Raw genomic sequence first — 12,500 nt, forward strand, 5'->3', positions numbered from 1 at the left:
CGACAAACTAAACACCTTTTTATAGACACTAGCGCCCTCTGCCGGCCAGTCACCGAACTTAACACGGTTTAATAGACACTAGCGCCCTCTGCCGGCCAGAAGACAAACTAAACACCGTTTTATAGACACTAGCGCTCTCTGCCGGCCAGTCACCGAACTTAGCTAATTTCGTAATACTTTGCTTTTCATAATTATTACTATTTTCATACAACTTTTATATAATACACCTCGTACGTTCATACATCGAGCGACGATCTAATTTCATAATACTTTTTTTCTTTATCGTTAATATTTTCATAACACTTTTATGTCATACACCTCGGACGACTTCTACATACAAAACATCTCCATTCAACTTCACATATCATCTTTCTCGACAAGTTCCTATATCGAGCGGAATTAAATTTCATAATACTTGTTTTTCATTATTATTTCTATTTTCATACAACTTTTATATAATACACCTCGTACGTTCATACATCGAGCGGCCATCTAATTTCATAATACTTTTTTCCGTTATTGTTAATATTTTCATAACACTTTTATATAATATACCTCGAACGGCTTCTACATAAAAAAAATTTCCATTCAATTTACACAATTCAACTTTTTCGACAAGTTGCTATATCCTGCCGACCAGACACCAAACTTAATACGGTTTTATAGACACTAGCGCCCTCTGCCGGCCAGTCACCGAACTTAACACGGTTTAATAGACACTAGCGCCCTCTGCCGGCCAGTCACCGAACTTAACACGGTTTAATAGACACTAGCGCCCTCTGCCGGCCAGAAGACAAACCAAACACAGTTTTATAGACACTAGCGCCCTCTGCCGGCCAGACGACAAACTGAACACGGTTTTATAGACACTAGCGCCCTCTGCCGGAGAGACGACAAACTAAACACATTTTTATAGAGACTAGCGCCCTCTGCCGGCCAGAAGACAAACCAAACACAGTTTTATAGACACTAGCGCCCTCTGCCGGCCAGACGACAAACTGAACACGGTTTTATAGACACTAGCGCCCTCTGCCGGCCAGTCACCAAACTTAGGTAGTTTCGTAATACTTTGTTTTTCATAATTATTACTATTTTCATAAAACTTTTATATAATACACCTCGTACGTTCATACATCGAGCGGCCATCTAATTTCATAATACTTTTTTCCGTTATTGTTACTATTTTCATAACACTTTTATATAATATACCTCGAACGGCTTCTACATAAAAAAAATTTCCATTCATTTTACACAATTCAACTTTTTCGACAAGTTCCTATATCCTGCCGACCAGACACCAAATTTAACACGGTTTTATAGACACTAGCGCTCTCTGCCGGCCAGTCACCGAACTTAACACTGTTTTATAGACACTAGCGCCCTCTGCCGGCCAGTGACCGAACTTAACACGGTTTAATAGACACTAGCGCCCTCTGCCGGCCAGACGACAAACTGAACACGGTTTTATAGACACTAGCGCCCTCTGCCGGCCAGACGACAAACTAAACACCTTTTTATAGACACTAGCGCCCTCTGCCGGAGAGACGACAAACTAAACACCTTTTTATAGACACTAGCGCCCTCTGCCGGCCAGTCACCGAACTTAACACGGTTTAATAGACACTAGCGCCCTCTGCCGGCCAGAAGACAAACTAAACACCGTTTTATAGACACTAGCGCCCTCTGCCGGCCAGTCACCGAACTTAGCTAATTTCGTAATACTTTGCTTTTCATAATTATTACTATTTTCATACAACTTTTATATAATACACCTCGTACGTTCATACATCGAGCGGCGATCTAATTTCATAATACTTTTTTTCCTTATGGTTAATATTTTCATAACACTTTTATGTCATACACCTCGGACGACTTCTACATACAAAACATCTCCATTCAACTTCACAAATCATCTTTCTCGACAAGTTCCTATATCGAGCGAAATTTAATTTCATAATACTTGTTTTTCATTATTATTTCTATTTTCATACAACTTTTATATAATACACCTCGTACGTTCATACATCGAGCGGCGATCTAATTTCATAATACTTTTTTTCTTTATCGTTAATATTTTCATAACACTTTTATGTCATACACCTCGGACGACTTCTACATACAAAACATCTCCATTCAACTTCACAAATCATTTTTCTCGACAAGTTCTTATATCGAGCGGAATTAAATTTCATAATACTTGTTTTTCATTATTATTTCTATTTTCATACAACTTTTATATTATACACCTCGTACGTTCATACATCGAGCGGCCATCTAATTTCATAATACTTTTTTCCGTTATTGTTAATATTTTCATAACACTTTTATATAATATACCTCGAACGGCTTCTACATAAAAAAAATTTCCATTCAATTTACACAATTCAACTCTTTCGACAAGTTCCTATATCCTGCCGACCAGACACCAAACTTAATAGGGTTTTATAGACACTAGCGCCCTCTGCCGGCCAGTCACCGAACTTAACACTGTTTTATAGACACTAGCGCCCTCTGCCGGAGAGACGACAAACTGAACACGGTTTTATAGATACTAGCGCCCTCTGCCGGAGAGACGACAAACTAAACACCTTTTTATAGACACTAGCGCCCTCTGCCGGAGAGACGACAAACTGAACACGGTTTTATAGATACTAGCGCCCTCTGCCGGCCAGTTACCGAACTTAACACGGTTTAATAGACACTAGCGCCCTCTGCCGGCCAGAAGACAAACCAAACACAGTTTTATAGACACTAGCGCCCTCTGCCGGAGAGACGACAAACTAAACACTTTTTTATAGACACTAGCGCCCTCTGCCGGCCAGTCACCGAACTTAACACGGTTTAATAGACACTAGCGCCCTCTGCCGGCCAGAAGACAAACTAAACACAGTTTTATAGACACTAGCGCCCTCTGCCGGCCAGACGACAAACTGAACACGGTTTTATAGACACTAGCGCCCTCTGCCGGAGAGACGACAAACTAAACACATTTTTATAGACACTAGCGCCCTCTGCCGGCCAGTCACCGAACTTAACACGGTTTAATAGACACTAGCGCCCTCTGCCGGCCAGACGACAAACTGAACACGGTTTTATAGACACTAGCGCCCTCTGCCGGAGAGACGACAAACTAAACACATTTTTATAGACACTAGCGCCCTCTGCCGGCCAGTCACCGAACTTAACACGGTTTAATAGACACTAGCGCCCTCTGCCGGCCAGACGACAAACTGAACACGGTTTTATAGACACTAGCGCCCTCTGTTGGAGAGACGACAAACTAAACACATTTTTATAGACACTAGCGCCCTCTGCCGGCCAGAAGACAAACTAAACACCGTTTTATAGACACTAGCGCCCTCTGCCGGCCAGTCACCAAACTTAGGTAATTTCCCAATACTTTGCTTTTCATAATTATTACTATTTTCATACAACTTTTATATAATACACCTCGTACGTTCATACATCGAGCGGCCATCTAATTTCATAATACTTTTTTCCGTTATTGTTAATATTTTCATAACACTTTTATATAATATACCTCGAACGGCTTCTACATAAAAAAAATTTCCATTCAATTTACACAATTCAACTTTTTCGACAAGTTCCTATATCCTGCCGACCAGACACCAAACTTAATACGGTTTTATAGACACTAGCGCCCTCTGCCGGCCAGACGACAAACTGAACACATTTTTATAGACACTAGCGCCCTCTGCCGGTCAGTCACCAAACTTAGGTAATTTCGTAATACTTTGTTTTTCATAATTATTACTATTTTCATAAAACTTTTATATAATACACCTCGTACGTTCATACATCGAGCGGCGATCTAATTTCATAATACTTTTTTTCTTTATCGTTAATATTTTCATAACACTTTTATGTCATACACCTCGGACGACTTCTACATACAAAACATCTCCATTCAACTTCACAAATCATCTTTCTCGACAAGTTCCTATATCGAGCGGAATTAAATTTCATAATACTTGTTTTTCATTATTATTTCTATTTTCATACAACTTTTATATAATACACCTCGTACGTTCATACATCGAGCGGCGATCTAAATTCATAATACTTTTTTTCCTTATTGTTAATATTTTCATAACACTTTTATGTCATACACCTCGAACGGCTTCTACATAAAAAAAATTTCCATTCAATTTACACAATTCAACTTTTTCGACAAGTTCCTATATCCTGCCGACCAGACACCAAACTTAATACGGTTTTATAGACACTAGCGCCCTCTGCCGGCCAGTCACCGAACTTAACACTGTTTTATAGACACTAGCGCCCTCTGCCGGAGAGACGACAAACTAAACACCTTTTTATAGACACTAGCGCCCTCTGCCGGCCAGTCACCGAACTTAACACGGTTTAATAGACACTAGCGCCCTCTGCCGGCCAGAAGACAAACTAAACACCGTTTTATAGACACTAGCGCTCTCTGCCGGCCAGTCACCGAACTTAGCTAATTTCGTAATACTTTGCTTTTCATAATTATTACTATTTTCATACAACTTTTATATAATACACCTCGTACGTTCATACATCGAGCGACGATCTAATTTCATAATACTTTTTTTCTTTATCGTTAATATTTTCATAACACTTTTATGTCATACACCTCGGACGACTTCTACATACAAAACATCTCCATTCAACTTCACATATCATCTTTCTCGACAAGTTCCTATATCGAGCGGAATTAAATTTCATAATACTTGTTTTTCATTATTATTTCTATTTTCATACAACTTTTATATAATACACCTCGTACGTTCGTACATCGAGCGGCCATCTAATTTCATAATACTTTTTTCCGTTATTGTTAATATTTTCATAACACTTTTATATAATATACCTCGAACGGCTTCTACATAAAAAAAATTTCCATTCAATTTACACAATTCAACTTTTTCGACAAGTTGCTATATCCTGCCGACCAGACACCAAACTTAATACGGTTTTATAGACACTAGCGCCCTCTGCCGGCCAGTCACCGAACTTAACACGGTTTAATAGACACTAGCGCCCTCTGCCGGCCAGAAGACAAACTAAACACAGTTTTATAGACACTAGCGCCCTCTGCCGGCCAGACGACAAACTGAACACATTTTTATAGACACTAGCGCCCTCTGCCGGTCAGTCACCAAACTTAGGTAATTTCGTAATACTTTGTTTTTCATAATTATTACTATTTTCATAAAACTTTTATATAATACACCTCGTACGTTCATACATCGAGCGGCGATCTAATTTCATAATACTTTTTTTCTTTATCGTTAATATTTTCATAACACTTTTATGTCATACACCTCGGACGACTTCTACATACAAAACATCTCCATTCAACTTCACAAATCATCTTTCTCGACAAGTTCCTATATCGAGCGGAATTAAATTTCATAATACTTGTTTTTCATTATTATTTCTATTTTCATACAACTTTTATATAATACACCTCGTACGTTCATACATCGAGCGGCGATCTAAATTCATAATACTTTTTTTCCTTATTGTTAATATTTTCATAACACTTTTATGTCATACACCTCGAACGGCTTCTACATAAAAAAAATTTCCATTCAATTTACACAATTCAACTTTTTCGACAAGTTCCTATATCCTGCCGACCAGACACCAAACTTAATACGGTTTTATAGACACTAGCGCCCTCTGCCGGCCAGTCACCGAACTTAACACTGTTTTATAGACACTAGCGCCCTCTGCCGGAGAGACGACAAACTAAACACCTTTTTATAGACACTAGCGCCCTCTGCCGGCCAGTCACCAAACTTAGGTAATTTCGTAATACTTTGTTTTTCATAATTATTACTATTTTCATAAAACTTTTATATAATACACCTCGTACGTTCATACATCGAACGGCGATCTAATTTCATAATACTTTTTTTCTTTATCGTTAATATTTTCATAACACTTTTATGTCATACACCTCGGACGACTTCTACATACAAAACATCTCCATTCAACTTCACAAATCATCTTTCTCGACAAGTTCCTATATCGAGCGGAATTAAATTTCATAATACTTGTTTTTCATTATTATTTCTATTTTCATACAACTTTTATATAATACACCTCGTACGTTCATACATCGAGCGGCCATCTAATTTCATAATACTTTTTTTCCTTATTGTTAATATTTTCATAACACTTTTATGTGATAGATACACCTCGGACGGCTTTTAAATACAAAACATCTCCACTCAATTTTCACAAATCATCTTTTTCGACAAATTGCTATATCGAGCGGAATTTAATTTCATAATACTTGTTTTTCATTATTATTTCTATTTTCATACAACTTTTATATAATACACCTCGTACGTTCATACATCGAGCGGCGATCTAAATTCATAATACTTTTTTTCCTTATTGTTAATATTTTCATAACACTTTTATGTCATACACCTCGGACGACTTCTACATACAAAACATCTCCATTCAACTTCACAAATCATCTTTCTCGACAAGTTCCTATATCGAGCGGAATTAAATTTCATAATACTTGTTTTTCATTATTATTTCTATTTTCATACAACTTTTATATAATACACCTCGTACGTTCATACATCGAGCGGCGATCTAATTTCATAATACTTTTTTTCCTTATGGTTAATATTTTCATAACACTTTTATGTCATACACCTCGGACGACTTCTACATACAAAACATCTCCATTCAACTTCACAAATCATCTTTCTCGACAAGTTCCTATATCGAGCGGAATTAAATTTCATAATACTTGTTTTTCATTATTATTTCTATTTTCATACAACTTTTATATAATACACCTCGTACGTTCATACATCGAGCGGCGATCTAATTTCATAATACTTTTTTTCCTTATTGTTAATATTTTCATAACACTTTTATGTCATACACCTCGGACGGCTTTTAAATACAAAACATCTCCACTCAATTTTCACAAATCATCTTTCTCGACAAATTGCTATATCGAGCGGAATTTAATTTCATAATACTTGTTTTTCATTATTATTTCTATTTTCATACAACTTTTATATAATACACCTCGTACGTTCATACATCGAGCGGCGATCTAAATTCATAATACTTTTTTTCCTTATTGTTAATATTTTCATAACACTTTTATGTCATACACCTCGGACGGCTTTTAAATACAAAACATCTCCACTCAATTTTCACAAATCATCTTTCTCGACAAATTGCTATATCGAGCGGAATTTAATTTCATAATACTTGTTTTTTATTATTATTTCTATTTTCATACAACTTTTATATAATACACCTCGTACGTTCATACATCGAGCGGCCATCTAATTTCATAATACTTTTTTTCCTTATTGTTAATATTTTCATAACACTTTTATGTGATAGATACACCTCGGACGGCTTTTAAATACAAAACATCTCCACTCAATTTTCACAAATCATCTTTTTCGACAAATTGCTATATCGAGCGGAATTTAATTTCATAATACTTGTTTTTTATTATTATTTCTATTTTCATACAACTTTTATATAATACACCTCGTACGTTCATACATCGAGCGGCCATCTAATTTCATAATACTTTTTTTCCTTATTGTTAATATTTTCATAACACTTTTATGTGATAGATACACCTCGGACGGCTTTTAAATACAAAACATCTCCACTCAATTTTCACAAATCATCTTTTTCGACAAATTGCTATATCGAGCGGAATTTAATTTCATAATACTTGTTTTTCATTATTATTTCTATTTTCATACAACTTTTATATAATACACCTCGTACGTTCATACATCGAGCGGCGATCTAAATTCATAATACTTTTTTTCCTTATGGTTAATATTTTCATAACATTTTTATGTCATACACCTCGGACGACTTCTACATACAAAACATCTCCATTCAACTTCACAAATCATCTTTCTCGACAAGTTCCTATATCGAGCGGAATTTAATTTCATAATACTTGTTTTTCATTATTATTTCTATTTTCATACAACTTTTATATAATACACCTCGTACGTTCATACATCGAGCGGCCATCTAATTTCATAATACTTTTTTTCCTTATTGTTAATATTTTCATAACACTTTTATGTGATAGATACACCTCGGACGGCTTCTAAATACAAAACATGTAATTTCATAATACTTCTTTTTAATATTCACAATACATCTTTTATATATTTTCACTATACATCTTTATTAATGTTAATGTAGAAGGCGTACCGTTGTACAGCGCACATATATGTGTGGTGTATCGAAGTTGACGTCTCGTTAAATTCTAATAAACTCGTTATAATTTACGTAAAGACGTTGTTTCGGTCATTCCACATCGGTGGATTATATAGTTTTCTGAAAGGGTCCCCGTTCTCCTCCAATATATTAACGTATATTGCTAGCGGTTCCCTTTTTAGATATTATATCAATTTATCCACAAATTAAATATCTATTGCGAGATCGCGAATTTAGCTAGCGTTCTATCGTGAGCGATTCATATGCGATCGTCTATGAAAAATATATATTATATTACACTTTTATATATATAATACACAATATTTGCGATAACTCTCATTATTCCGTGCGAGAATAAAAATTTCGTTCATTATTACCTAATGTATAAACCATGTCGCTTACAATCTAGCGAAGGGTAGAGATAATGTCGAAATTGTAGCCCGGTCGACGTAATCATCTAATTTTTCTCATTTCGATTAAATTTAGATAGATTTATAGTCGATTCGGTGAAATTTTATAAAATAAGAAAAAATATAAATAAAGCGTGGCGCTGAAAATTATATATTTTCAATAATAAGCGCAGCAAACACGCAAAAGAAAAAGTAAATAACAATGTGTTTATACACGAATATAGATGATTATTATATTATGTATAAATATAAAGTATATATGTAATATAAAAAACATCATCATAATTTATCCTCTTTTGGATATTGTTATTAAAACTTTTTCGATAATAGTTTTTTATTATAAAATATATATATATATATATAATAATAATAGTAATAATATATATTATATATATTATAAAACACAGTTCCCTGGTTGATCCTGCCAGTAGTCATATGCTTGTCTCAAAGATTAAGCCATGCATGTCTCAGTACAAGCCAAATTAAGGTGAAACCGCGAAAGGCTCATTAAATCAGTTATGGTTCCTTAGATCGTACCCACATTTACTTGGATAACTGTGGTAATTCTAGAGCTAATACATGCAAACAGAGTTCCGACCGGAGACGGAAGGAGCGCTTTTATTAGATCAAAACCAATCGGTGGCGGGCTTGCTCGTCATCGTACAATTTGGTGACTCTGAATAACTTTTCGCTGATCGCACGGTCTCGCACCGGCGACGCATCTTTCAAATGTCTGCCTTATCAACTGTCGATGGTAGGTTCTGCGCCTACCATGGTTGTAACGGGTAACGGGGAATCAGGGTTCGATTCCGGAGAGGGAGCCTGAGAAACGGCTACCACATCCAAGGAAGGCAGCAGGCGCGCAAATTACCCACTCCCGGCACGGGGAGGTAGTGACGAAAAATAACGATACGGGACTCATCCGAGGCCCCGTAATCGGAATGAGTACACTCTAAACCCTTTAACGAGGATCAATTGGAGGGCAAGTCTGGTGCCAGCAGCCGCGGTAATTCCAGCTCCAATAGCGTATATTAAAGTTGTTGCGGTTAAAAAGCTCGTAGTCGAATCTGTGTCCCACGCCGCTGGTTCATCGTACGCGGTGTTAACTGGCGTGTCGTGGGACGTCCTGCCGGTGGGCTTAGCTCGCAAGGGCGGCCCAACTCAATCCCGCCGCGGTGCTCTTGACTGAGTGTCGAGGTGGGCCGGCACGTTTACTTTGAACAAATTAGAGTGCTTAAAGCAGGCCAAAATTTTGCCTGAATACTGTGTGCATGGAATAATGGAATAGGACCTCGGTTCTATTTTGTTGGTTTTCGGAACCCCGAGGTAATGATTAATAGGAACGGATGGGGGCATTCGTATTGCGACGTTAGAGGTGAAATTCTTGGATCGTCGCAAGACGGACAGAAGCGAAAGCATTTGCCAAAAACGCTTTCATTGATCAAGAACGAAAGTTAGAGGTTCGAAGGCGATCAGATACCGCCCTAGTTCTAACCATAAACGATGCCAGCTAGCGATCCGCCGACGTTCCTCCGATGACTCGGCGGGCAGCTTCCGGGAAACCAAAGCTTTTGGGTTCCGGGGGAAGTATGGTTGCAAAGCTGAAACTTAAAGGAATTGACGGAAGGGCACCACCAGGAGTGGAGCCTGCGGCTTAATTTGACTCAACACGGGAAACCTCACCAGGCCCGGACACCGGAAGGATTGACAGATTGAGAGCTCTTTCTTGATTCGGTGGGTGGTGGTGCATGGCCGTTCTTAGTTGGTGGAGCGATTTGTCTGGTTAATTCCGATAACGAACGAGACTCTAGCCTGCTAACTAGGCGTATTTCGACATCCCAAAGGCCCGTCGGTATTGAGTTTCGGCTCTTGCCGTTCGCGGTTTTTACTGTCGGCGTACAAATAATTCTTCTTAGAGGGACAGGCGGCTTCTAGCCGCACGAGATTGAGCAATAACAGGTCTGTGATGCCCTTAGATGTTCTGGGCCGCACGCGCGCTACACTGAAGGAATCAGCGTGTCCTCCCTGGCCGAGCGGCCCGGGTAACCCGCTGAACCTCCTTCGTGCTAGGGATTGGGGCTTGCAATTGTTCCCCATGAACGAGGAATTCCCAGTAAGCGCGAGTCATAAGCTCGCGTTGATTACGTCCCTGCCCTTTGTACACACCGCCCGTCGCTACTACCGATTGAATGATTTAGTGAGGTCTTCGGACTGAGCGCGGTGGCGTTTCGGCGTCGCCGATGCTTCGGAAAGATGACCAAACTTGATCATTTAGAGGAAGTAAAAGTCGTAACAAGGTTTCCGTAGGTGAACCTGCGGAAGGATCATTACAGAGTATTTGTTCGTTTTTAAACAAAAAAAAAAAAAAACGAAATCAAGTCTGTATTAATTGTAAAAGAGAATTTTCTTCTACAAAATTATCGAACTCTTCAAAAGAAATTTATATATGTTATAAATTATATATATATATATATATATATATTATAGATGTATATATATTGAAATCTTTTTTTAATTTTTACAAAATTCGAACAAGTTTCGAATAAAATTAAAAAAAAAAAGATAAATATAATTCATACGTCTATAAAAATATATTTACATATATAAATTTTTCCAATAAAAATATAACGAAAAATTTTTATCATAGTTTATAGAAGGCGTCGACGACGATGACGACACAACAATAACAACATATGTATTATTATATATTATAACGATTGACGGAACGATCATTAACAAAATTTCTTGTTAACTAAAAACGTTCTGATAAAGAATCGTTATTATAATAAACGAAAAATATATAGTTTATTGAAACGTCGTCTGTTGTCGTGTGTGTGTGTCTATATTTTTATGGATAAATTTTATTTCGTTTATTATATTATTACCTAAGTTTTTTATCGTTTGAAGGTAATACAAGAAAATATCGACAAGATTATATGTGATGATTATGTTATTGAGACATTTTCATCCGGGTACCTAAACGAAATTTAAGCACATGTCGATTCTATCGATATGTATAAAAATTCGTTTTAGAAATAATATTTTATGTATTATTTCGAAGGTGTTCGAAGATTTACGCCCGACCGTCGAAATTTGTATAAAACTTTCAAGATAAAAAAAAAACTGTAATAATATAAAGAGGAGGAATATATCGTGCGAGATATCTGTCTATGCGCGCCTCGTTTGTAATAAAACATGTGCAGCGGTTAAAATTTATCAGATATATCAAAGTACGATATTATAATTTCTCTAAAAGTTTCGAATAATTACCATTTATTATAATATATATATATATGTATATATATATATATATATATATAAAAAATGTCGTTATATAAATTTTCTATACGCGTATAAGATATTATAATAATATTATTAATTTAATAATTATCAAATATTAAAAATACGACGAATAGAATATGAGAAAACGACATAATAATAAAATGATTACCCTGAACGGTGAATCACTTGGCTCGTGGGTCGATGAAGAACGCAGCTAATTGCGCGTCAACTTGTGAACTGCAGGACACATGAACATCGACATTTCGAACGCACATTGCGGTCCTCGGATACTCGTTCCCGGACCACTCCTGACTGAGGGTCGTATCAATTTAAAAGACTGCTTAGAATTTAAAATTTTTCTATTTATTAAAGAAAAATAATGCCTAAGCGTGTTGGATGTGAAACAATAACGCACACTAATTAAGAAAAAACACATGCACATACAAACTTGTGCGTATTTTTTTTGTATTTGTGCGGCATCCTAAAGTGCGAAAAGCAGCGTAAATTTTTATAGAAAAAGTTACGCAATTTTTGAACACAACCCGCTATACCATAAATTAA

General features: G+C 36.7%; 2 non-coding genes across 2 annotated transcripts; both read left to right on the forward strand.

Annotated features, from left to right (window-relative positions):
• The first annotated feature begins 9,065 nt into the window (after window positions 1–9,065).
• LOC130903345 (small subunit ribosomal RNA) lies at window positions 9,066–10,987 on the forward strand. The gene has a single exon (XR_009060715.1). It is a non-coding gene; the product is annotated as a small subunit ribosomal RNA (ribosomal RNA).
• Window positions 10,988–12,105: 1,118 nt separating this feature from the next.
• Window positions 12,106–12,261, forward strand: LOC130903343 (5.8S ribosomal RNA). The gene has a single exon (XR_009060713.1). It is a non-coding gene; the product is annotated as a 5.8S ribosomal RNA (ribosomal RNA).
• The last annotated feature ends 239 nt before the right edge of the window (window positions 12,262–12,500 follow it).

Source organism: Diorhabda carinulata, unplaced genomic scaffold, assembly GCF_026250575.1.
Source record: "Diorhabda carinulata isolate Delta unplaced genomic scaffold, icDioCari1.1 Dcau_34, whole genome shotgun sequence".
NCBI lineage: Eukaryota > Metazoa > Arthropoda > Insecta > Coleoptera > Chrysomelidae > Diorhabda > Diorhabda carinulata.